At 35.3% G+C, this 26297-nt stretch overlaps 1 long non-coding RNA gene across 1 annotated transcript; it reads right to left on the reverse strand.

Annotated features, from left to right (window-relative positions):
- Positions 1-9018: 9018 nt before the first annotated feature.
- Positions 9019-21612, reverse strand: LOC148184848 (uncharacterized). Its single transcript, XR_015774687.1, has 3 exons — positions 21544-21612; positions 10453-10519; positions 9019-9155 (listed from the first exon to the last, which is right to left on the reverse strand). It is a non-coding gene; the product is annotated as an uncharacterized LOC148184848 (long non-coding RNA).
- Positions 21613-26297: the final 4685 nt, after the last annotated feature.

The raw sequence follows: 26297 nt of genomic DNA on the forward strand, positions 1-26297 counted from the left end.
AAAAATAATCTAGTTAAGAAGCAAATAATTATCCTGTCTCATTTTTGTTACTTATGGATTTCTTTAACAGTACTAATTTCATTAGTCAGGTACCACAGTGCCTTTTGTATCACTCAAATTAGTACAGTTCCAATATAGCTTTTATCCATTCTTTCATTGCTATATTAATTTAGGAATAGGTCTTCTAAATCAATGATAGTTTATCCTCTTTGTAAATAAGGCACGTTCTGTTTTGATACTTGGCCTTAATAATTTCTTGGCGTTTTTTTTCCAAAATGTGATGAGTTGGCTTTGTTCTCTGCTGTGCACAGTTCTGAATGGGCTCCAGTTTTTAATTTCCCATATCTTTCTACTTTAATATTATTCTTCATAGTACATTCTCCAACAGTTTAAAAATCCTATCCATTTTCCATCATATTCAGGTTTTTTTCAGGTAGTTTCCTTTACTTAGCTAATTCTGCTTATTTTGTTATCTCAAATTTGTTTTCAGTCAGGTTCTTTTAATGTTTGTTTGTCCAATTTTTAATTTTTTTTCTATTTCTATTTTATAATAGGGGATTCCAATTATTCCCCCAAATTGCAAGAAGAGATCTCATTCATAGATGCATTACAAATTTCTCTCTGCTTTTCTTTTAATAAACTCTATTAAAAGCACCTTTCCATCTATTTTACATGAAGCTAAGCACCTCTCATATCTTTAATAGTTATAGAATTAGCCTCCTCTGCTTGAATTAACTGAGCAGTATTAAAATCAGGTAATGCTTCAGAAATAGCTGCTTTAGAAATATGACTGCCTCTAAATGTCTTCTTTTCTGCTGCCACCCATTTATTACAGATTTCAAGTGAACTTTAAATCTTCCACATTTCCAAATACTTTTGAGTCTAGTGAAATTTTTCAAGACTTCAGTCTTCTTTTCCAGTTCTTATTTCATCCTTCTTTTGATGCTGTGAATTGCTCTATAATCAATGAAGAAAGAAGTGTCTAAGAATGGTAGGGTCCTTTGAGACTCACCAGATTTCAAACTGGTCAGCACTGTGAAGGATGGGCTATTGCATCTTATAACATTCATTTGACAATTAATTCAAGATTGCATGCTTTTTTTAATAAGAGTGGAACAGAGCATCCTGACAGCCTCACCTCTGTTCTTGGGAACAGCAGCTCCTGGAGTCTATGCTAAGGCACAAGGCTGTGATTTAGACAGGCCAGCATGCCTTTACCAAGGACAAATCCTGCCTGACCAGCTCAGTGGCCTTTTATGATGGAGGGACCACATCAGTGGACAAGGCTTTGGAGGAACCTATGAGGGTTTTCAGTGATTAAAGGGGACTTATAAGGAAAAATGGGGACAGACTTTTTTTGGCATGTCTTGCCACACTAGAATAAGGGGAAATGGTTTTAAAATAAAGGAGGGCAGATTTAGACAGTATGTAAGGAAGACTCTTTTTTTACAATGACAGTTGTCAAACACCAGAACAGGTTTTTCATAGACATTAGTTGTCCCATTCCTGGAAACATTTAAGGCCAGGCTGGATGGGGCTTTGAAAAACATGTTCTAATTGAACATACCCCTGTTTTTTGCGGGAACCTTTTAAAGGTTCCTTCCAACCCAACTACTGTATTCTTCTATGGCATCCTAGTTTAGGCATGTTGTTAAACAACTACCTCACCAAGATTTTAGGTAAATTGGCCCCATGGAGGTAATTCAGATTATCTAACATAATATTCTTCGTTGAGTCACAGGAAAAACTCCTTTGAAGACAAGCAGACAGCCACACAGTCCATCCAGATAAGGCAGCTTTAATTTCATTTAATATATGTACTGATTTTGGCTGGGGAAGAGTAGTTAATTTTCTTCAAACTAGCTGCTATGGAGCTGTGTTTTGGATTTGTACTGAAAACAGTGTTTATAATAGACATTTTTGTTCTTGCTGAGCAGGGCTTACACATAGCCAAGGTCTTTTCTGCTTCTTGTACCACCCCACCAGTGAAGAAGCTGGAGGTACACATGAACTGTGGAGAAGACATAGACTTCAACTGACCAAAGGGATATTCCAGACCATGTGGCATCATGTTCAGCAGGCAAAGATGGGGAAAGAAGGATAAAGAGAAGAATGTTTAGAGCCCTGCTTGCCTGGAGATACCTGAACGCCTGCCTGGCCTTGGGAAGCAGTGAATTTATTTCATGTTTTGCTTTGCTTGAGCACATGGCTTGTATTTTAGCTATTAAGCTGTCTTTATCTGAACCCATGATTTTTCTTACTTTTAGTCTTCTAATTCTCTCCCCAGTCCTGCTAGTAAGTGAGTGTGTGAGGTTGAGCTGCCAACTGAGGTTAAAGCATTACAATGTATAAGAAATCTTCAAACAATATTTTTTTCAAAAAGAAACTCCGTTAATTAGATCAATTATCAAGCTGTTTGTACTACAGGAAAATTACCGGAAATTTCCATCTCAAGCTTTTTGGAACTCAGTTTATCTAATCCTCTTCAATACAAGAGTGGAGAAAAGCACATTTTGCCTAATAATCTACTACATTATGCATTCACTCATAGAGGCTCTTGTGACAAGATTCAGTCATTTCCATAAAGTCAAAAGTGGGTTGCAACCACAATTGCATGGAATTTTGTTCTATTTTCTACTTAATATCAGGCCACTGTTAAGTCCAGTGTGTATACACTGCAAGACCAACCAAAGGAAAGAACCTGATTAATAATACATACAACTGAGTCCTAATTATTCAAGATTGATAGTTCCAAATTTGCTTGTAGAACCCTTATTCTTTTTTAAGAGCTATCTAACTCTAGTTTGATATTAAATTTTACAATTAGAGAGAAATTGCCCATCTCAGAAACAAAAAACACCTTTCAAATGTGTTGGCAAACAAAATTAAGTACAGAAGACATTTTCAGAATAATGAAAACTAGCTACTCGAGTAGATGTCCAGTGAATGAAAGAACTTACAGTTTTAAGCAGTTCCCCAAGACACTTGAACTTTGTTTTTCCTCATATTTTAAGTGGCATATAGGGACATCAGATTCTACATCTACCACTATTTTCAGGTAAATATTACATTTAAATTTCTTTTCTTTTCTTTGCAAATTTCCTACTGTTCAATACACTTTATGATTAAGTATTTTTTTCATCATTTTTGCATAAGATGCCTATCATTAAATATCCATAGTGTTCTTGTGTTCTGAGATAGTGTCTTTTTATAATTTTTTTAATCTTAAATTAGGATTTTTCTATGATTCTCATCATGCTTTTCATGTTTCAGCACATTTAATGCATATTGTACTCTCCAGTCTTCACTAATATGACATATTTTACAAGTCACAGCATAGCTTTGCTGCAAGACTTATTTACTACTACTCTGCTGTACATTTTATACAGGTCTATAGAACTAAAATTTACATATGTGATATGAAAATCTCTACTGAAGACAAGATGACATAGTCTGTCACTCAAATATTGATTTAGAAATTGGTAAAAGTTAATAAAAATTCCCTTTTTCTGCCAACCAACCAACCAACTTAATCATTCTCTTAACTTTGGAAGACTTGGAAGGAAGCAGCAAATGATTCAGGGGCTAACATTACTGTCTTTCTCACTTTTATTCAGCAATGTGACATCTGCTGCATTTGACTATCTGCAAGACATAACACTTTTTATCACTTTTGCATAACGTTTTTGGAACAATATGAAGCATCATTAGTGTATTTCAGTTCCAAACGTTATTGTCTCATGTTGCTTTATTACCACAATAAACTTGTGAATCATAGTAACTAACACAGTAGGTCTCCTGTAGTGAATTCATTTTCATATCCTCTTTTGTTATCATAAATGTGATCCAGAAAATTGTAAAGTCAGCAGTTCTATACAGCTTATTAATAAAGCACATTACAGGGATGCATTAAAGCCTCACCAGCTGTATTATAATGAAACACTCTAGTTATAATTACAATTATGCTAACATTTAATAATAATTGGGCCTCTGTGTCTGTAGCTCATTTGCTCAATAGGAGATTTGGTCTTGTCAGAAGTAGCCATTCCCTCAGCAGGTGACCTGGTTGCAAACATAACAGAGTTTAAACAGAGCATGAAGTTAGCAATGGCATAAAAAGGGCAGATCTGCAGGTGGGGTTACCATCTGTGAGGAGGAAAACGTGAAATAATGAGCTATATGGGCTTCTCCCTTCGTGGAGATCAGCTATCCAAGGGTGAAAAGAGGAGAAACAAAGATAATGGATGAGAAAGAAAACAAAAGTAGACAGGTGAAGAAATTACCTGACCTACAATACACAGCTTTCTACCATTAACAGTACATAGGAGTACAATGTCAAGAGTAAACAACTAGCTACATGTGTCAAGTAATGCTACCAACACTTCTTCTGAAACAGAAAATTATTTTGAGAATACTAGGAATTTATTTTTGGAGCCAGACTTTCTCTTCAAAGACAACAGCAGAGACCTTGGAGAGAGGTAGACGATTGTCCATTTTAGCTTCTTGGTCTCCAACAAAAAAATCTACTGATACACTGTAACCTTAATCAAGAAACAACAGCAGGAGTCAACCCACAAAGCTATCCTTAGAGATGGAGCTGAGCAGTCTGGAAACCTTTCCAGTTGATAGCAGATTATTTATAAGAAAACAGCACTTCTCCTCTATGAAAAGGAGTACTTTGCACCCAAGAATTTAAAGGAACAGACACAACCAAGTTTATACACCTCGTTATTATCATCCCTACCAAATTACAGACACAGAGGTATGAAGCTGTCATTCCTACTGCTTTACTACCTCTTATTAACTCTTAACTCTGTACTAGATCAAGGCTCCATCTGCTTTTGGATTCAGGATGGGAACATATAGAAGATTCCAACTTCCAGGAGGAATGCCTTTACATGGAATTATCCTTCCCCCATCATTGCAGATAGACTTATTGTGTTCATATTGTGTAGAAATATGTACATTGTGAGCTCTTTCAAAGTGTAGAAATAGTGGCTACACATATCTTCCTGAACTTTATTCTAAAATGACTCTGACCTGTTAAAGGAAGGTCATATATATCCTGTGCAAGAGCAGCTGAGAGTCACTGGAGCCTTATCAACTCCAGTCAAGTAGTTATTATCAACTGGTCTATTATTAGTGGGACAAAAATGTCCCTTTCATGGTCTCTCTCCAAGATATAATGTTGTCAGTTGTATTTATGCCTTCTCAGCTTGGGTACACGGTATAGGAAGAGGAGCCTACCTAAAGCAGAATATATACTTTGCAGAATCTTCTATTGAAGTTATTGGCGGGAGGGAGAGGGAAAAATCCAGCTCAGCCTGAAATACTGGTGAATCTCTGATTAAGAAAAGAAGGAAAAGCTGTCAGCTTACTTTAATTAAAAAAAAAAAAAAACAAAAACAAAACAAAAGCAACAAAGCAACCAAAAAAATAAACAAAAAAATACCAAAAAAAAATCCACACCAAAAAAACCCCCAAAATAAACTCCAAAAACCCCAGAAACAAATACGAAGGGGTTTTCTGCTCCTTTCTTCCAATTTTTTTTGGAAAAATCTGGGAGGATAAAACTGTGGCTTAGAAAAGATCTAAAAAAACATGAGAAAATAATGTGGGAGGTCAGAAGATTTGAAGTATTTAATTCGAAGTATACAGAAGCTGCTCACTGAAACTGCATTAAGTTTATAATTCAAGGTCAGGACTGTGATCCAGAGATGCAGAAATAAAACCAGTCATCATATATCTACATTCAGTTAGAATGAATGGTCCTCTTATCCCTCTTGGGAATGTTTACACAACTAGCTTAAACCAATGTTCAGCTGTCTAGGAGTACATGAGCTTAATCTCACTCCAAGCAAATTGTTGAAAAATATGACTTAAATTCTAGAAGAGGAAAAATGCATAAAAAGTGGCCTTCAGATATAGAAAGGACAGAAATGGGACCAAAAAAACCCAGCATTGATTACTATCTCAATATTACAAAAAGTGTCTGAATTAAATAATCTGAATATCCTATTGCCTGTTGATCTTGGCATAAAAGGAGTGATTGAACACTGCTAGTGTATCAGTTTCTAGGGAATATTCAGAGCTAGAGAGATCTGGGCTCTTTATTTAGTGATGCAGCTTAGGCACCTTTAAAAGATAAATCTATACTCCTACATGATGTTCCCACCTAGAACTAGAGTTGTGAAGACACAGTTGGTGATCCCTTAGAATTACTTTTAAATGCTGTTCAATTAAACCCACAGTATGCCTTTCTTAGGATATATGAATATCATGATCCAAAAAAGAATGCTGGTGATATGTTTCTTTGATGGAAATTTTGAATCCATCAAAAACTGCTGTCAAGTATTTTAATTTTTGTAAGGGGTGGATGTAGCATAAGTGTCACACGCCCATATTTCTTTTAATAGAAAATATTTATATGTGACAATCAGTGTAATGTTAAAGAGTAAAGTAAATCAGCATACTTTAGACAGAATGAGTGTTCATTGGGCTCTTGTTTGCTCATAGGGAAATAACCTAGGGAAAAAACATTTTTAACAGCTCTTTGGAAAGAGGTGTCAGGACTCAATATAAAGGGAACAAAAGAGTGAATTATCATCCATGGAAAGTGAATGGGGTTTGTTCATAAAGAAAAGTTTTCAAAATGTGGTCCCTTTATAAAGATTCATATAATTGTATTTTTATTTCTTAGAAGTTTGATCTTCATTTTATTATCATAAATGGTCTTCATTTTATTACCTCTGATTCTTATACCATCAGAGACATGTATCAAATGTATTAAAAATTAACTAATAGACTGATTTCAAGTATTCTTTAGCCCTAAAAGAAACAAACCTGTCTTTGCAAACTGTTAAAGCTCATCATATGTTAATCAATCTTTTGGGTTGGAAAAGACCTCTAAGATCATCAAGTCAAACTGTAAACCTAACTGTGTGAAGTCCATGACTAAACTGTGTTCCTAAGTGCCATAACTAAATATCTTTTAAACCCCTTCTCTGAGGAGTATCTTCCAATGCCTGGTAACCCTCTCAGTGAAAAAATGCTTCATAAGATTTCATTTCAAACCTTCCCTATTGCAACTTGCAGACATTTCCTCTCATCCTGTCACTTATTACCTGGCAGAAGAGGCCAATCCCCTCCTGGCTACAACCTCCTTTCAGGTAGTTGCAGGAAGTGATAAAGTCACTCCTGAGCCTCCATCTCTCCAGGCTAAACAGCCTCAACTCCCTCAACAGCTTCTCAGAGGGCTTGAGGTGGTCAAAACCACACAAAGTACTGGAGGTGAAGAATGCAGAGTAGAGAAGAACAATCATTTTCTTTGACCAGATAGCTATACTGTCCTTAATGCACCCCAGGACACAGCTGGGCCCTTTTTTCTGCTCAGGCAGGTGTTGACGTGTATTCAACTTCCCAACAACCCAATCTGCCCAGGTCTCTTTCTGCAAGGCTGTTCTCTAGCCTCTTGTCTCCCAGTTTGTACGTATGGTGGAGAATTCAGCACTTGCTCTTGTGGAATTTCATACATTTGCTGGTTGCCCAGCCCTCTAGTCTATCCAAATCGCTCTGTAAAACCTCTCCACCCTCAAACTCCTCCTAGTTTACTATCATTAGCAAACTTACTCAATAGATATTTGATTCCTTCACCAGATCATTTATGAAAAAATTAAGGAGCACTGGCCCTATAATTGGGCCCTGGGGGACCCCACTGGTGATTGGTTGCCAGCCTGGCATAACCCCATTTACTACAACGTTTTGAGTCCAACCCATCAGTCAAATGTTCACCCAATGTATGATGGATGCCTAACTGGATGCTGGACATTTTGTCCAGATGGACACTGTGAGAGACAATGTATGTGAGAGGCATTGATGCACATAACATTGAAACATATTATTGGAATATATGCTCTAAATTTCCTTCCACTTGAGTATTTTCACTAATGAATTAGTGAACCATGGGAATAGATGTGGGTAGGATTACATTAACTGGTACTTGCCTGTCATACAAATGTCTCCCATTGAACATAATAATTTATCTTCAGGTTTGAATCATTAGGCTTGGAACTGATTTAGCAAAGCTGGAAGTGAATTGTGTTCCTTTGATTTTCATGTATTTGGGAAACCTACTTGCAGATTTGTATAACACTATATGAGTTGACTTATGGATTTATAGATATTATAATACTGGAATGCTTCATTGAGTGGTTAGATTTAGACTGGCTTTCTTTATATAAAACATTTCTTTGAAATGTGCCAGCGTACAGTTTTGATTGTTCACTCGGTAGAATTGGCATTCAAGAAAACATTTCTTGTTAGCGACACTGCTTCACTTAAGGTCTTGTAATTCCTTAGCAGAACTCTCAACATTACTACATCATAGTTCATACATGATTATTGATTATACAATTGAGGGTCAGTGCAAGGCCCTTATGTTTTAAATCTGAAAAATACATTGCCAAGCATTTCACGGTTAGGATTCACAGTTCTGCAATGTGGTCAGCTGTTCTCTATTACCTCAGTCCATCAAAATTCAATATATTTTTATCCAGAATTGGTAATGGGCTCTTCTGCCATTGCTTAATGAAAATTTTTTATCCCCAGAGATAGATTGTAGAATTGCTGTAATTATATTTTTAAAGGCCTCCTTTGATCATCACTTTATGATAGTTAAAGATATTGTAAACAATTAACTAATACAAGTAAAAGAGTTTATGTATTCCAATATGAAGCTTTAATAAGGAAAATTAAAGTAGGTTCTAGGGAAAGTATCTGAAAACTTCTACTGAATTTCAGGTTAAATCATCTTGTTACTCTAATTTTGTAAGAATTATGTGTCATCAGCGTCCTTGTATTGTGTAGAAATTTTACCAGCCATCGAAAAATCGTCTGCTTAACTTCTGGAATACTATATACTCAAAAAGTACTCAAAAAGACATTAATATGTAGGCATATTAAAAAAATAGTATTTTAAATATATAAGTCACAAAATCATTTATAAAATTGTGTCCTTGTCCTTTATTTTTTCCGCTTTTTTAGCAATACTTTCTTGAAGAATATCACTGTTGTTTTTGATGGTACGAGAGGCACCACTGTATTTTCTTCCTGACAACTGCTGAGAGATAGGTCTCATTTGTTTCTTCTTTTCAGATCTTGGAAGGAAAGTTGATAATCAATAAAAGCTAAGCTAGAAATTAATGTACATATTTTAAATAAAATAATATAGCTACATTGCTTCATATGTACTACACTAGCAGACACTTTATATTGTATTATATAAAGATTTATCATATGTATTATATGATGTACTGTAAGACACTTTTTCATGTATGATACAGAAACTGTCACCATATAAATGAAAAGAATTGGGAAAAACTGTGCAGCAGTATGTAAAGAAATATAATTTCCCTCCATACATCTTACAAATGCAAAGATGTGATTCAGAAATAAATTCTCATCACAATGAGACCACCAATGATCTTAACAGAAAGATGAACTATAAGTGATCAACATTCTATATAAAATAGATTCTAGACAGCAATATTTGATTACAATTTGAAGGAATTATAGGTTTTATGAATTACCTTTTATTCATATAATATTTCAATAATAAAATATTCCCAACAGGAATTTCTATTGTAATTTTAGTGAATTTAAATTGAAGCTTCATTTACAATATGAAAATCACATTTTGCACAACATTTTGGCACTGTAATGATTCCTAGCTTTCTCATAATTTCTGAATAGTAAAATACATTATTTTAAGATTATTAGTTGCAATAATATATCAGTATATCAGGATTATTAATGAAAGCATATATTTTATATAAGCTCCACTTTCATTAATTCTTTATTAAAGTAATGTCTTATTCAGGGAAGATGGCTCCTTAAAAGAACTATGCTTGGATTGGTTAAGAGGTTTTGATAACATATTTTTAACTTAATCAAATTTTAATTTATTCAAAAGGCTTCAACTAAATATATCTAACCATGCCACATTCCATTGACATCACATACACATTTTGCAAAATATTCTCTACAATATTATAAGTTAAAGTACAAGAAACACATTAACATCACAGAACCTGGATAAAAAAAAATGTTGTGATTTCATAATTATAGGTGTGATCTCTATTCAAGATTTTCTGCATATTGAGTGAAAATGGAAACACCAAAATTCAATAGTTCTTTTGATCACTTAACAAAAAATATGCTGATTTTTCAAGCATCACAGCTTTCTCTTAAAATTCATTGGAAGCATTGGTAAACTCATAATAGCATTACATGATATGAATATATTACAATTATTATATTACAGCCTCTCAAGATTCAAAATTGAGGTTTTCCACTTCAGTGAGTGTATGAATCCTAATAAAATATGCATACCTAACTATGTAAGACCTAAAGAGCAATTTAACGCTACTACAATACAGTTACTTAATCTCTTACCTTTTCTTGTGTTTTATAAATATTCAGGAAAGAACTTCAGAAATCTGTATTTTAAGTAGATTTAGTGCTGTAAAAAATGAACAGGTTAATAGCAATTCTGTCTGTGCTACACTTTTTAAAGTTGCTTGTTTGACTCCCAGTAAGCTATTCTCACAGCTTCTAAATTTTAGTATTTATATTAAAATTGAAACCAGAAAAAGCCAAATGCATATAAATTGTTATTTATAGCAGTTTCATATTCATTCTTCAACTTAATCAATGAGTATTAAAACTGGAAGTGGCAAAGCAAGTTTGCACTTCTTTCTCCTTCAAAACACAAACAGTAAATCTTAACCACACATAATTTCTGCTGTTATATATTGTAAAGGTTATGTTTATACTGTGAGCTGTGAATTAGATTAATGAGTTTTCTCAGCACCATAAACCTCCTCCACCAAAACAGGAACTAAATTGCAATAAATCACTGTTTATGTTCACATATTTATGGGACAGCAAAGATTTAGAGTTCTTCTACTTGGAAAACTGCCCCAACACAAGAGGAAAAAAAATTACAGCTTCTGTATTGTAAGGTGGGTGAATAGGGGCAAAAGCATGAACATTGTTTTCACTTCACTGTAATAATGCCAGTAATTTATTAAAAGCAAGTACTAGAGCAAAGCTATTTTGCCAATGCTTCAGCCAAAGTGACAACACACCATACATTCACATTATTAAATAACAACCTGTGTTTTCTCCTTTTGTGGTACTGAATATCACAACTATTAAATTGCACATATTTTTACATTATTCTTGAAATGAATATTTTTTGTCAAAAAAAAAATTAGTGATGGAATGGTAAACTAAAACTCTATTCTTTATATACTTCATGTATTAAAAATTCCTTCTTGAAATATGAACAGCATTATTTACTTCTACACATTTACACTGATGATTTCAGATTACTGTGGTTGTGATTTCTAAATGTATTCCTCATAGGAAAGTACTGTACTTCCTGCATTTTCTGCATTTTCTTTCATAAGTCTTTCATTCTACATTTTATTCCATCAATTACCCATAACATTTTCTATTTTCTGTACAAGACAACAAACTTATTAAGACGTCTTTAAATTTTAAGAAGACTTATTTCTTGATTTTTTTTTACTATCTGGTCTTAAAGAAAAAAAGAAAAGGCATTTGTTTTCAAGGAAATGTTATGCAAATATACCTACTTTCCAATGTCTATTGTAATATTTTTTATTTATGGAGAAACTCCTAAAATTATAACAATGGTTTGTAGAGCTAGTACTTTTTTTTTTTTTTCCCCAACAGCTTCAAAAAGGGGAGCAGTGTTCTCTCCCCTTCCCAGGCATAAATGCCTTTGTGAGCAACTTAAGTCATCCCTTCAACATATTGCAGACAAGTCATCAACACAACAAAGAAGAGGGACATTCTTATCACTCCATGCATTGTTAAACTGTGGAACTGATTTTTATAGAATGTAGCAGATGGCAAAATCTCATACGAACTACAAAAGTCATCAGATAAGTTCAAAAAAGAAAAACAGGCATGAATTGCAAGATTTGTTAAAGGAAGTGATATTTTGCGCTTCCTACACTACAGCTTTGTGTTCCAACACTCTTTCTGATAGCATCTATTATCTGCTATCAAGGAAGTATTAAACTGCATGGTTCTTAACTTACTTCTTATGGCTCTTAATCATTGAATGGTTCTTATTTTGCGTTCTTATGCAATGCTGTGTTTCTTCACTCATCTGCAGGAACCTATCTGCTGTCATCTCATCTGAGAAATGGTAATATGGTGGCAGTTACTGAGTCTTTTATGTAAGTGCAAAAGTGAATGTAAGATCTTTCCCAGAAATAAAATTGCTAATTTTATATTTAAGTGATTTGTTAATAAAAAGTAAGGTCATGAAGAAAAAAGTTATTAGTTTGACTTTATATGCAGAAGGTAGCACATAAAGGCATGTGACTGCAAAGGTGGATTTAATTTTCAAAACTTTGAGAACTACTGTCCGCATAGAAACATATTATTTCAGGTCTAGTTTCATGGGAACCAGATATGATTATTAACAAAAAAAGAAATCCCAAATCATTATCATATACACTTTGTGAGAGAAAAGTAAATCTCTTGTCTACAGCTGTACATTTGTATTGCTCTTCTTTCCGCCTTGAACCTCCTCAGCAATTTTATGCATCATACTTTATTTATTTCAAAATATTGAAAAATTACACTTATAGTCAATGAAGACTTTCTAATAAAGAGTCAATTTGATCTCTGCTGATTGTACATGTCATGATGCTATATCCATGTTCTTCGGTTGCTTATTCCTCTTCACTGATTGTAAAATGAGCATACGCTCTGTCAGATATAGTTCTCCTCACTGTGGCAGTCTGCATGTAGCCCTCCTGAGGAACTGTAAGTCTTTAACACAAAGTAAAGAAGTGTTTCTTTTAACATTTGGAAAGCTGAAATTAATGACACCTACTCTAGAAGCAGAATAGTATGTTATGTAGTCTCAGTCAGTGTGAAATTAGCAAAAGAATAAAAAACAAAGCAAAAAAGAGAAATCTCCAGTTAAACCACCAATCCCAAATGTTCTTGTTCAGATCACTAACTCAGAGTAGTGTCTAGTAAAGGTTAGCTTATGGATTCAGAAAATTTCAGATATAAGGTTCTAGTGATATTTAATTCTTTAGATACACTAGAGTAAGTTACTTAATTGCAATATTCAGCTATTACATTCATCACTCTTATTTCAGGAAAAAACAGGTTATTGTTTAAACTCTGTACATAAGAAGAAGCAGCAGGAAGAGAAGAATTTTCTTTTCAATAATTAATGGTTCTCTTCATCAAGTCCATCTCCTTGCAATGTACAAAACAACCCCAAAAAATCACACCGTGTGCCTGAGACCATTGTCCAAACTGTTCTCGAACCTGGCTTGGTGAGGCAGCCCAGCACAGAGCAGAGCAGGACAATCCCCTCCCTTACCTGGCTGTGATGCTGTGACTGGTGCACCCCAGGACACAGCTGCCCTTCCTGGCTGCCAGGGCACTGCTGGCTCATGTTCAGCTTGCCACAGTACTCTTCAGAGAAGTGAAATTCATTATAAAATTAATGATTTGTGATATTTTATTAGATTTATGAAAAGGAAGGTTGATCTTCTATTTTTTCCTAATTTTTTTCATAATTATATACTATGTGGTGAACTAGTGCTGTTAAGTCATGCATAATCTTGAACTTAATTATAATACCCATGTCTGAAATAAGTAAAAATGTAAATAAACAGGTAAGAATGTGGAACAACTGGAAATAGTCTGCTAAAATCAGGTTCAGTTCCTACATTGGAGGTTTTAATTATATGAAGTGTCCTTAGAAGAAACAACATGCAGCACCACAATCCTCTTTATGAATGCTGGAAGAAGAAAATAGTTTACAAAGTTTACATCATATAAAAAGGTGATCCTGATTGTCACAGTGCTTCAGTCATATTGGACCAAGTGAGGAATTTTGTGACACTGTTACCAGCAGTACTTTTCAGTGTAATCGATTCCCATACCTTTTCAGTTTCTTCTAGTAAAACTTTTAAAAACAGCAACATTTAGGGCCTATGTAAAATGTCCCATGAGATCATATTTCAGCTGGTATTTTTTTCTGTCATACCAGACAATCACCAGATGATCACTATTTTGCTATTTGGAATTTCCTGAGTCATCTAACTACTTGACAGAAAGATTTTTGACATCACCTCTAGAATATAAGTATTCTTTCTCTCTCTCAAAATTTCTTTCCAAAACTAAGGCTTTCTAGCTAAGTCTTTCTGAATTTACTCTTTTCCCTTAGGTCACACTCTTCAAGAGTTATTTCAAGGTTATTTTGTTGTTTTATTTATCCTATATACTTTCTGAACAAGGAATGACTGGACTATAACAAGCATGATTAATTTACTGTAATGATTAACTTCCTATAGCCTTCTTAACTTATAATAACTATCTGGAAGATTAGACTTCTCATCTAGGTTACTTTAGGTCTCTTGGAAAGAAAAGGTAAATAAACATAAAGATACTTATCCCCTCTTAAAGTAGATGCCTAATTTGGATAACAGATCACCTACATGACCTATCTTTCCCCATTAACAAACTGCAATGGAACACAAGACAAATACAGCTTACTGCAAGTACCCTGCAGTTTGCTGTGGAGTGCTATTTGTACACCTCAGCATCCTGGTCCAACAAGATTTTTGTAAATATAAACCCAAACCAAAATATTAACCTGGTCTTTCTCTGGAGCTCTTTATGCTTGGGTAGAAATACTGCTTTAATTTCATCAGGAAGTTACATGATGTGTGTTTTCTCTTGTGCAGACAGAGTTGTTTTGGTTTTATTTTTTTTAAATGTGACTCTGTTCAGTGCAGAAAACTCACCCAGTAACACAGGTGTAATCCACACTTCCCAACCTGACAGCTGACAAATTCTGGAAGCTCAATTCTTGTTAACCAGTAACCTTTCTGTTTCCCTGGAAGATGCAGTGACAGTGCAATGAGGATTATAAGATTCTTAACATTATTTAGCACAGATTTTATTCTCCCACAGAGACCACAAATGCCATGAATAATACAGATGCTATGATTTGGCATTTCAAGTATTTTACCCCTGATTTTGTTAGCTGTGGGACTCACATTATTTTACATAAGCAGCTCAGGTGACACAGTAATAGACAGAGTATGAAAGAATTAATCATACTACCCCTCCAGACTTAAATTACAAATGGCACTAAAGAGACAGAAAATACATATGTGAAAAGAGAATCTTAATTGTGACCTAGTTGGTTTTATTAGAGTTAATTAGGTCAGTGGAGCTGGCCTAATTTTTTAATTAATAAATTGATTCCAAAGGAATAGGTGAAAATATTGCCAGACTTTAATAATCCAGGGAGGGTAATTACATTGCAGAGATTACAGAAACAGTTTTTAACCACTCATTTTTCATTTGAATAACTTGACTCTTACATAACAGTTTTAAACTATGCTGTACTGTAGCTACAGTGTAGGTGGTACTTCTTACAAAGTTTAGATAAATATAAACTAGAAAGCATGCATTTTTTTCTCTCCTAGATTCTCTAGTCTGTATTATTTGGGAAAAAATCATAAGCATTTTTTTTCGATTGCTTTCTGATGTATTTCCAAATAGAAAATACAGATAAATTTAGCAACCTGAAGACATCAAAACTGTGGGCAAATTTCCCAGAAGTTTTTTTTTCCTAGTAATGTCTTAAATTTAGTATGGTTATTCTTTATACTCAATTTCTCTGCTGTTATCTAATTATTTTTTTTTTTTAATTCCCTTAGAGAAGATAGAGAATTCCTAATAATTAGAGGAAATTTTAATTGGTTTTGAATTTTATAAATAAATCAGCAAGGTTCTTCCCTGAAAAAAGATAGACCTGATGAACTGTTTTATACTCCCAAAGGAATTCTAAACTCATTTAGGTTAAGCTACCACTAAGATTAAACACAAATTTTTTAATATGCCACACCATTTGAAAATTAGATATAAAGAAACTGTAAGGAAAGAGCAATTGATAACATGGATGAGACTGGTCATATTATACCATATGATCAGATTAAATTATTTTGCAGAAATTTTGAAAAATGAGAATGGCTGGATAAAAGAAATCACCTTTTATTAGCAATAGATCTGAAACCAATTAATTTCTGGCTTCACCTGGGTCATCACTGCTCAGTCTTGCAAGCTCCACTGCAAGTTCTTACACAGCATGGGAAAGATGACAGTTTATTTTGTGGTCTTCCTGCACAGAAGAAGCTGTATAACTATGATTCTACATTGCCTTATACGGGCTTATAAACTGGGAACTCCAAATCTAGAGGCTTTAGAGCTTGATCTCTCAGATCCAAACACATAGAACTTCAAATTCTGGAATATTATAAATTACAAATTCCAGTACTTAGATATATATAAACTTAATGTTTTCTGTTATTCAATGTAAATATAGATTACATTCAGTTCAATACTATTTATAAATGTCTAATTTCTTTATCTCCTAGATTTGACCTGAACCCTACCTCTTGAGAGATAACTATCTTCAGAAAACTATAAGACATTTTGTCCGTGATATTTTTTTCAAGACAGAGTCCAGAAACCAAGAGTTTTAAATTTACAGTTAAATTTACTTGTACTCATCATCTTTTTTGGTACACTCAGTCTGCTAACAACTGAGGTATGTAGTAAGATAAGTATTGGTTTGAATAATTCTTTTTAACAATAATGAAGCAAGAATTCTAAGTATATCATGGTGTATGATAGACTGCACAAAGCACTGACTTTTGAGTCAGGAGAGAAAGGCTATATCACAGGCTGGCTGTTATCATACACAGAATGTTAAGGTCATTTCATTATTCTGTTTCTTTGTCTTGTTTATAAACTGGAATTTATCTGTATAAAGGAGACTCATATTTAAGTATGAATTTACTACATTATTTCTAAATTGACTATGATTATTATTGTCAGCTATTAGCATTATTGTAAGTTCCCTCACATACATTCACTAATGAAGTATTAAAATTTAACAGTGAATATATGATTACAAAAAAACAATAATGAGTGAACCAAATTTGGTTTATTTTTTTTTTTTACTTTATAAAAACATGAGCTGATGATATAGGTTTAACAGTATTGATGCTATCAATCAATAGGTCTAAGATCTTTTGATATCTTAATAATTTTAATTCTTCATTAATATTTCCTGAGTTAGGGAAATATTTGTATAATAATTTGGGACCCTGGTGAAGAACCAACAATAATTTCCAGGACTGGGGCATGCTCTAGCCTGTGCCCATAGATGCCTTTTACCTTCTTCAGATTATCTTCCTAATACTCAAAAATATCACTGATACATGTTCTTTTATTTGTAGACAACAACATTCCTAGTTTCATATAGTGTGAGTGTATCAGCTCACACTATATGAGAACTCAGAAATTTTTTACAATAATTTTGATAAAAACAAGAACTTCTGCATATCTGCCTGTATGTGTATATATATATAACTAATCAAATTTGACTGTTAGAAGAAAACCTTACTAGAATATAATTATGATGTGTTACAGTGCTGTCATATAGGATATTAACAAGAGAAGTAAGCCAGGGTTATTATGAGGCAATAATGTGCAATTTTTGATGTGGAGAAGTCCCACAAATTAGCCAAAGTTGCTCTTCCCAGTCACGAACCAAATCTCCAGACACCTGCATTACTAGAACAAGACCAGTAAGTTGTAGTACATGTTGGGAAAGAGGCATAGAGAGCACAAAACCAGCAATCCCATTTCTAAATAGTTGTGGGGTTAGTTGGTATGGGAAAAGTTTAGAAATTATGGGAAAAAATAATTAGTATTCATAGATATCAATTGCTGGGTATTTTTTCTTCTTCTTCCTTTCTTTTATTTTCCATGAATCTCTGGTGAACCAGTAAATAAGATTTTCTTTTGCAGGGTAGAGTTTTTACCTTCATTCACAATCAGCCACTAACATCAATGTGAAGCAGTTCACAGATGTCAAGATCTATTATGCCAGTGGTTTTAGTATGATTAGGAGATATTGGCTCAGTACAGAGATCCAGCCTACCACTTCTGGAATGGTGTAGTGCTATCCTGACAGGAATAAAGCGAAAAATCCTTTCCTAAAGGAGAAGGCACTTTAAAGGAACTATAAAGTTGTACCTGTAGGAGAACTGAAATGTGCTAATGGTAATTTCCTTTCTAGTACCACCTCAAATAGCACACTTGTCCCTGCCATTCTGAATGGTGAAAGCCAAAATGCCACTTTTCAGTCCTTGACAAAAAGCTCTTCCTTGAGCCAGTTTGCTGAACAATGGACCTAGGAGATCAGCAGCAATAAGAAGCTTAAAAACAACAGTGAGGAGCTGAGTTTCTTCTTGTGCTGTTCTTTTACTTTTTTCATGTCTCTTTGACACGATGCACATATTTTAAAAATACACAGATAATTTCAAAACTGTGCAAAGACTCCAACTGACTTAGGTACCAAAGAAATCCCTCTTGCAAGCTTCCTGATACACAGAATAATGCTATTGTCCTCTAACCAATATTTTTACTATTCACAGTAACAAGACTATGTAAAACACACAAGTGTACACAAGAGTTCTAATTGTCATATTTCTCAACAAATAATAAAAAAAACCTCTTTATCTTAAATACACAGAATCAAGCAAATAAACAAAAGCACCCAAACAATAACAATAAAACCCAAAACACTAGTTTTTTTAAAGAGAAACTGCATGTCTTTATGTTAGACTTTGCTTACACTGGCATCCTTTTTGCACTTTGCAGAGTAAAAATTATTAAGGATTACCTTATTTGTGGAACAATATATACCACAAGTGAAACATCAAAAGAATAGCCCTCTGTAGCAGATCACATTGTAATGCTTGCAAATACATTGCTACAGTCTAAGATTTTTGTACCTATATCTTCGTTTTACAGGCAAGGTTGATAATGACTGTGCATATAATATATTTTATTTGGATTTGTAGCAAGACTTTGATCAAGTTTTACATGACAGGCCTCAGCTTAAAACTACAAGCTTCAGAGATCCAGATTAATCACAGAAAAGTAAAAAGAGCTAGCTAGAAAATAGACTAGTGACTGTGTGGTGGAAAAAACCCCAACAACTTACAGTGGTTTAATGTAGGCCAGTGTTCACATCTTAAAGTGTCAAACCTTTGCAGAATGTATGAGGCAAATAACACCACCTAAGCAGCTGCCTGTAAATGTAAGGATGACACAGAATGAACAGAGATGTGGATGGCACAACCCACAGCAGGGTGGAGGGTGTGAGGGGCGCTGAGGTATATCCTCTTCAGAAAGCACGAACACCTGTTCTCAGGGATGATTTGAGTGGCACAGGCCCACTGCTACACACAGGGTTGACAGTAAATACATTGGGCAGTCTCAGTTTTTGACTGAACACCACACGACCTCTATGAAAAACTATTATCTCTGTATGTGCTTAAAATACTTGCTTTCCTGCTCATGTTCTCGTGAGCTACATCATTCACAAGGCTGATAGTTGTGTCCCATATATTCTGCCATGGGGTAAGGAGGGAGGTAAGTGTACATTACACCACTAAATTCTGTCTGTGAGAATATCCTTCAGTGAGCTGGATACATTTTTTTAGTTTATGGCACAGGAAAAAAATGAAGTCTACAACCCTTTAACGTTGTTTATAAGTGTTCTATAGAAATGAAACAGTTCTAAGTTTCTCACTTTTGTGAATTGTTTCAATGTAATTATTAACTTGATAAATCCAAGTGTAAACATGTAAATAAAAGCAGACCTATTTTAAAGAGGTTTAGAATTCATTGATTCCATTTGTGGGTACCTAGTTGTTAGGAGAAATAATAATTCAAGTCTAACATTTTTGTGCTTAAACACTAATTAAAAAGCAACTTAAGCTTAAAAATTTGTTCTATATCTCATATGTGCACTGTATCTTGAATGTTTGTCATTTTTTTGTCCTACAACACTCCTGAAAACTTTCTTTCCAATAGCAGGACTTGCCTCCATTACTTCCCTGAAATTAACTGTTACAAATAGAACAGAATAGAATCTCAAACTCCACACCCACACGTCCTTTAAATACCTCCAGAGGTGATGACTCAACCACTTACTTGGGCAACCCATTCTGCTTCCTGACAACCCTTTCAGTGGAGAATTTTTTTCTGATACCCAATCTAAACCTTTCATGGTGCAACTGAAAACCATTTCTCCTATTGCTGGCTGCTTGTGAGAACAGACCAACCCCCACCTCATTACAACCTTGTTTCCCATAGTGTTAGGGACCCTTAAGGTCTCCCTTGAGTCTCTTCCTTGCTAAACAACCCCAGCTTTCTCAGCTGCTTTTCATAAGGCCCTTCATAAACTTTGTTGTCCTTTTCTGGACATGATCCAGGACCTCAGTAAGGTCTTTATCTAGTGAGGGGCCCAGAACTGAACACAGGGTTCAAGGTGCAGCCTCACCAGTGCCAAGTACAGGGAGACAATTGCTGCAGGACAATGGTCCTGCTGGCCACACTATTGCTGATATAGGCCAGGATGCCGTTGACCTTCTTGGCTACTTGGGCACACACACTGGCTCGTGTTCAGCCAGCTCTTACATAGGAGCCCCATGTCTTTTTGCACTAGGCAGCTTTCCAGACACTGTGTCCCAAGCCTGCAGTACAGCATGGTGCTGTTATCAAGGTTGGGATAGGAGCATCAATCCATCCTGTCCACATCCCTCTACAGAGCTTTCATCCAGTCCCACAGACCTGTGCATGCAGCAGGTCTCTGAACATTCTTTCCTGGATTATGGGACTTCATTCTGCTTCTCATCTCTGTCTTCTAGCTCAGGGGTCTGGGTATCCAGATAAAACCTGAGTTTTAGTACTAATGACTGAGGCAAAGAAATCAATAAGTGCTTCAGCCTTTTCCTTATCCTTTGACATGATGTTTCATCATGGACCCCAAAAATATGGAGATTCTCCTTAGTCCTCCTTTTGCTACCAATATATATAAATAAAAACTTTTTTTTATTGCATCTTACCACAGTAGCCAGGTTCTATAGAATATTCCTTCTGCCTCTTTTACCCGGTTGTGTGATCTATAACAGAATTCCACCATGATATTTGCCTTGTTGGCTTTCTCCCTGATTCTTACCTATAAACACTCAATGCTACTGGCACCATCCTTAAGCTCTAAGACAGTCAAAAACACTCCCTAATGCACAGGACTGCCCAATCACCTCTCCTTCCTTGCCTATCCATTCTGAAGAGTTTTTAACCATCCATTATAGCACCCCTATTGTGCCAGTTGTCCCACCATATTTCATTGATGGCTACTATGTCATCATTTTTGCACTGCACAGTGGCTTCAAGATCTTTCAATTACCCCACTAACTCCTCTGTGAAGATCCTTTTCCCCTGTGACATAGGCTTACCCTATCTGTTACCAACAGGCAAGTGTCCTGTAAACTGTCCCATAATCACAAAAACCGGGACTGCAGAATGGGGAGTCTGTCTCACCATGGTCTTCACCACAGGCTGTGGAGGAAATCTCTTCTCCAGCACCTGGAGCAGCTCTCCGCCTTCTCTCATTTCGGTGCCTGCAGATGACTCATCTGTTTTTCCTCATTCCCCTTTATGCTCTGCCCTTTCTAAAACGTGTTTTCCCCAAGGTACCACTACCTTGGCTATGGGGCTCAGCTGTGCTTTGCAGAGAGCTGCTTCCAGCCTTGGGAGGTGGCTGGAACCACCTGTGCTCCTTACAGGGGTTTCCCTGCAACCCCTGAAAATCAGCACCTGGACACCTTCACCTGGTGCTCATTTATTGCTAGTGCAGAACACATAGGCAAAGTAATCCAACATAATTGTGAAGCTTTATGTTGATTGCATGCACAGACCCTTTTTACAATAAATGTGTATAAAGTAAAGATGAACTGTCCCTATGAAATATGGTGAAGGTTTCAAATGTGTAAAATCCTCAGATGCTTCCAGAATCCAAGAGAGAAAAAAGAGTAAATACTACCTTTCTCTCACAAACTTTTCTTGTCAAATTGCATTCAGCTCCTAATCCTGAACACCACAGTTCTCCTTATCACCAGTTGTTTATGGTTTTGATTATTCATTAAGGTAAATATTTAAACATTTTATTTTTTAATCCTTCCTTTTTTTGCATGTTTATTCAAATAGTCATTGTTTTCATCCAAATGGCATAATTTCATAGTGATGTTCATTCGCCAACTAATATTTCCCCTGTATACAATGAAAAATCCTATGTTTTTGCTTTTCATTCTATCAGTTTTCAATACTTGCTTATCAGTCCTTGCCTGTGAAAACTGATCCTACCTAACAATTTAGCGTACTTTTAATTTTTTGTTATTGTATATGTTCTTTTTAATTAGCAGCCAAAACTGTGCTATTTCCCTGCATTTCTCAAATGCTTCTGGGTAAATCTCTCTCTACCTTACAATACAAGCCCTTTATGCAAGGGATATATTACAGTTTCTCTGACGGAATATCTGCAATTCTACTGAGGTTAATTACTTTATATATGTTTTCTTAGAAATTATTTTAGAGTATATTCATTTGGATTTCTTTTAATCATGGAGCAGATGTTTTCACCTCAGAGTTTCCACATGATCAATGTCTTCAATGCTCTTAAAACTAAGGGAAAACAATATACAGAATATGAAAATTATCTCACTTAGACCCAAAGCCTCTGCTTATGTTATTGCACACAAACCCAAGGCATTTTAATCATTCATTACATGGCTGATGTTGCCCAGTCTGCTTGAAAAAAAACAAAACAATGAATAACAGAATGCTTAATAGCACAAGTCACAGAATACTGTTCTATTTGTACACATACAATAATTGGAGAAAGAAATTTTTCAAAAGAAAAACTCTGTGAGAACGTGGTAGAGATAATTGATTAAACCTCTCCTACTCAGTAGGATACACTGTAATTTTTTATCAAACCCAGCAGAAATTATTAAACTTATTAGGGAAGAAAAATAATTGTAGTCACTAGCCACCTGAGCTTTTTGAACAGAGGTCGCTGGTATATAATTGTAAAATTACAGGGGTCAGAAAAAATTGAGAAGGATTAAAAGCCAAGAAAACAGAAAAAAAATGGAGGGAGGAGAATGAAAGAAGCAATTTAACCATCAGATTAAATGTAGTTGTGAGAAAGGACTGAAAAGATTTTGGGGCATAATGAGTGAAGAAAACTTGTTTCAGTAAGCTAGGAAATTTTCTCTTATAATTTCATTTTTATACTAGTCATCAAGTCCATATTATGCATGGGTTTTTGGAAATACAGACATTACCTAAAGAAAACATTGCATCCTTTCAACATTTTGTCCTCCTTATTATACTAACCTACAACATCTGAAAGCTTTCAATGTCTCATGTAAAAAGGGACAATATTAGAATTAAAAATTCAAAGTTATTGGTGATACATTATGCTTACTTTTGATCCTACAAAGCAATCACATGACAAAGCTCTCTTGCAGCCTTCATTTTGTTTTTTATTGGATCCCTTCCCCATATTTATAAATATTAATTCAAAGAGACTAACAAGTTAATTTTAACATTTGTTCAGGGACAGCAAAAAAAGAGGTCACAAGTATAGACACATATAAACAGCAGAATGCTTTTTAATCCCAATCTGTAAAAAATGAGGGACCACTAAACCTTCAAATCAGAGCACAAGAAGTTTTCAGATATTTGCTTATCAATCTAAGCCTCTGAACAATGTCACTCTGTCTTGCTGTCAATTTTGAAACCAATCAGGGGTTTCCTGAGTTAGGACAAGCTCTTCATCATCTCCTCTGAATTCCTAGAAAAAGTATATTTCTTTCCTTCACCTCAAGGAGCAGTAATGCATCTGTTCCCTGCTTTTCTGAGATATTTATTGTTTAGAAGAACTGCATTCTTACCTCAGGAGCTGTTACTTGGTCTCTTTTTCGGCCTCTGTCATCCTGTCTCTAGCTGCAGGTGCCTCACCCTGGTGGGCGGGAGCCTAACAGGACTGGGAGCAGGCAGAAAACACCAGGTTCTCCAAACATTTCCATGTGATCCAGAGTGCAGTAATGTTACTTTCTGTGGGCTTGCCCCATGCTTTTTGAAGAAGCAGTACATTAACAGATCAGATATGCCCAGTTACAACCACATAATTACATATTTTCATGGATATAGTTCTAGAAATAATGCATGAAATTGAAGATATGTGAAAAGCTTCAAAGAAACAGTTCTATCCATTTACTTCTGGAGGTGTGGTCAGGCCACTGTGATCAAGGTATTTTGTGCTGACAAACCAGAGTTCATTACTGGAATATTACATTGAATCTTCCTTTTTTATACTTTCTCAATTTCCCTTTACACAAATTACAGAATTTTGAAGCTAATGATGGATATAGCACAGCACAATTGTTATTCACCGAAGTCTCAGCAAAGAGGCTACTACATGCAAACCCACAAAGTCATGGATGATAGGAGAAAATACAAAGCTATTTTGTTTTTCATATTCAGCCTAATTACCGGTATATAATGAGGTGGCAGACTCACTGAGTACCAAGTGTACCCGCAGAGAACAGAGTCCATTTTCAAAATTTGTCTCAATTTAGTGAAATTTATGGAGCTGAGAACAAGATGACAGAAGTAATAGGTTTGAGATGAGAAGCAGAAGTCTGGAATTATTTTCCTTTAAAAAAAAAAAAATATGGTAGCAAATATTTGAAAAATAAAATATCCCAGCTGGAATATTTTTCAAGCACATGTTTGATAAGTATTAAACAACTCCAAACAAACAAACAAACCAAAATAAAAATACAAAATACTTAATTCTGGTTACATGCTTCTCTTATGAATTTGTTACATTCAGGTTATGGAATACTTGAATTCCCACCAATAACAGAAAAAGCCTTGTTATGGACAAAAAACAATGCATTGTATATGCAAAGCTGAAAATTGATTAAAACTCATTAAAAACTCTTAACAGTGTAATCAAAGAACTGTTGCTCCAGTTGCATTGATTTTAACATTTCTAGGTCAAATCAGATGCAGGTAGAATGATATATACACAAGCTCTATAGAACCTACTCCTCCTTTGGCACTATGCTCAGCCTTCTACTCTGTATCCTGTCATCAATTGCTGCAGCTCTTGGGGGTTTTAGGTATTAAATCATCAGTATACCAATGATGGAGGACATATGGTACTAGATATTAATAGTTTCTTCCTCCTCACTCTAGCATCCACCTAGGTTCATTTTTCATATATTGTCTTGGTCAGAAAAGACAAGTGTTTGCTAGGGAAGACAGGAACCTCCATTAAAATGGAAAAAAATGTAAGCGTCGTCCCCAAATTACTATAATCTTGAAAACAAGGGGCTCTCAGGCAAAGATATGGGAATAGGAATAACTGTCCTTTACTAGGAAAATCAAAATAAAAATGGAGTAGCACAAAAATAAAAGCACTGACAGAGTCAGAATATAACCTGACACCCTGTTGGTCAGGGTGTTGGTAGCAGTCCAATTAAATGGTGGCTGCAGTCCTCCTGCAGTGACAGATGTGGATCTGTTGAAGCAATGATCCTGTAGAAGAGTTTAGTTTCCTTCTGAAGGTCACTGGTGCTGTAGATGAGTCCAGTCTTCCTCTGGGAATCCAGTGGAGAAGGGCTGCCTGTGGTCTTCCAAGTTTCAGATTCTATCCAGGTAGGAATGCTTGGCTTCTCCCCCTGGGTGGAGCATCTCACAATGGGTTGGTGTAATTTTATCAGTCATGCAATGAGACTCAATGGACCATTAACAGAAGATAACCACCCTGGAGGGAGGATGGGTCATGGAAGAGGTAAAGAACATTGCCCCACCTGGTTTTAACAGCTGGTAATAGAATACATATTTTTGGTTACATCTTGCATTGCAACCAAAGACATACATATATCATCACATTCCACATCTTCCTTTTACATTCAAGTGCACCACACACCTGATTTTACTGCATATGCGGTGATTTATACGTAATGGATACTTACTCTTTTTTTTGTCACCCCTATAACTGTTCTTTTTCCCTCTCTCCCAAGGCTGCATTCCTTTGAAGAAGCTGCTGAATGGTGGTGAGTGGCTTAAGGATACTGGAGTCTGCTGTCACCGGGTGCCTGCATTTTCCAGACCCCTGTGATCACTCTCTCTCCATTTGCACTCCTGTCCTAGGTTTGCAGCCCGTCACATGCACTAGCATTATTATGCTCTTACTGGGTTACAATGCTAGAGATTTG

The sequence above is a fragment of the Pseudopodoces humilis genome, chromosome 2 (assembly GCF_049639895.1).
Source record: "Pseudopodoces humilis isolate 2021_Gansu_Grassland_sample_001 chromosome 2, ASM4963989v1, whole genome shotgun sequence".
Lineage (NCBI taxonomy): Eukaryota > Metazoa > Chordata > Aves > Passeriformes > Paridae > Pseudopodoces > Pseudopodoces humilis.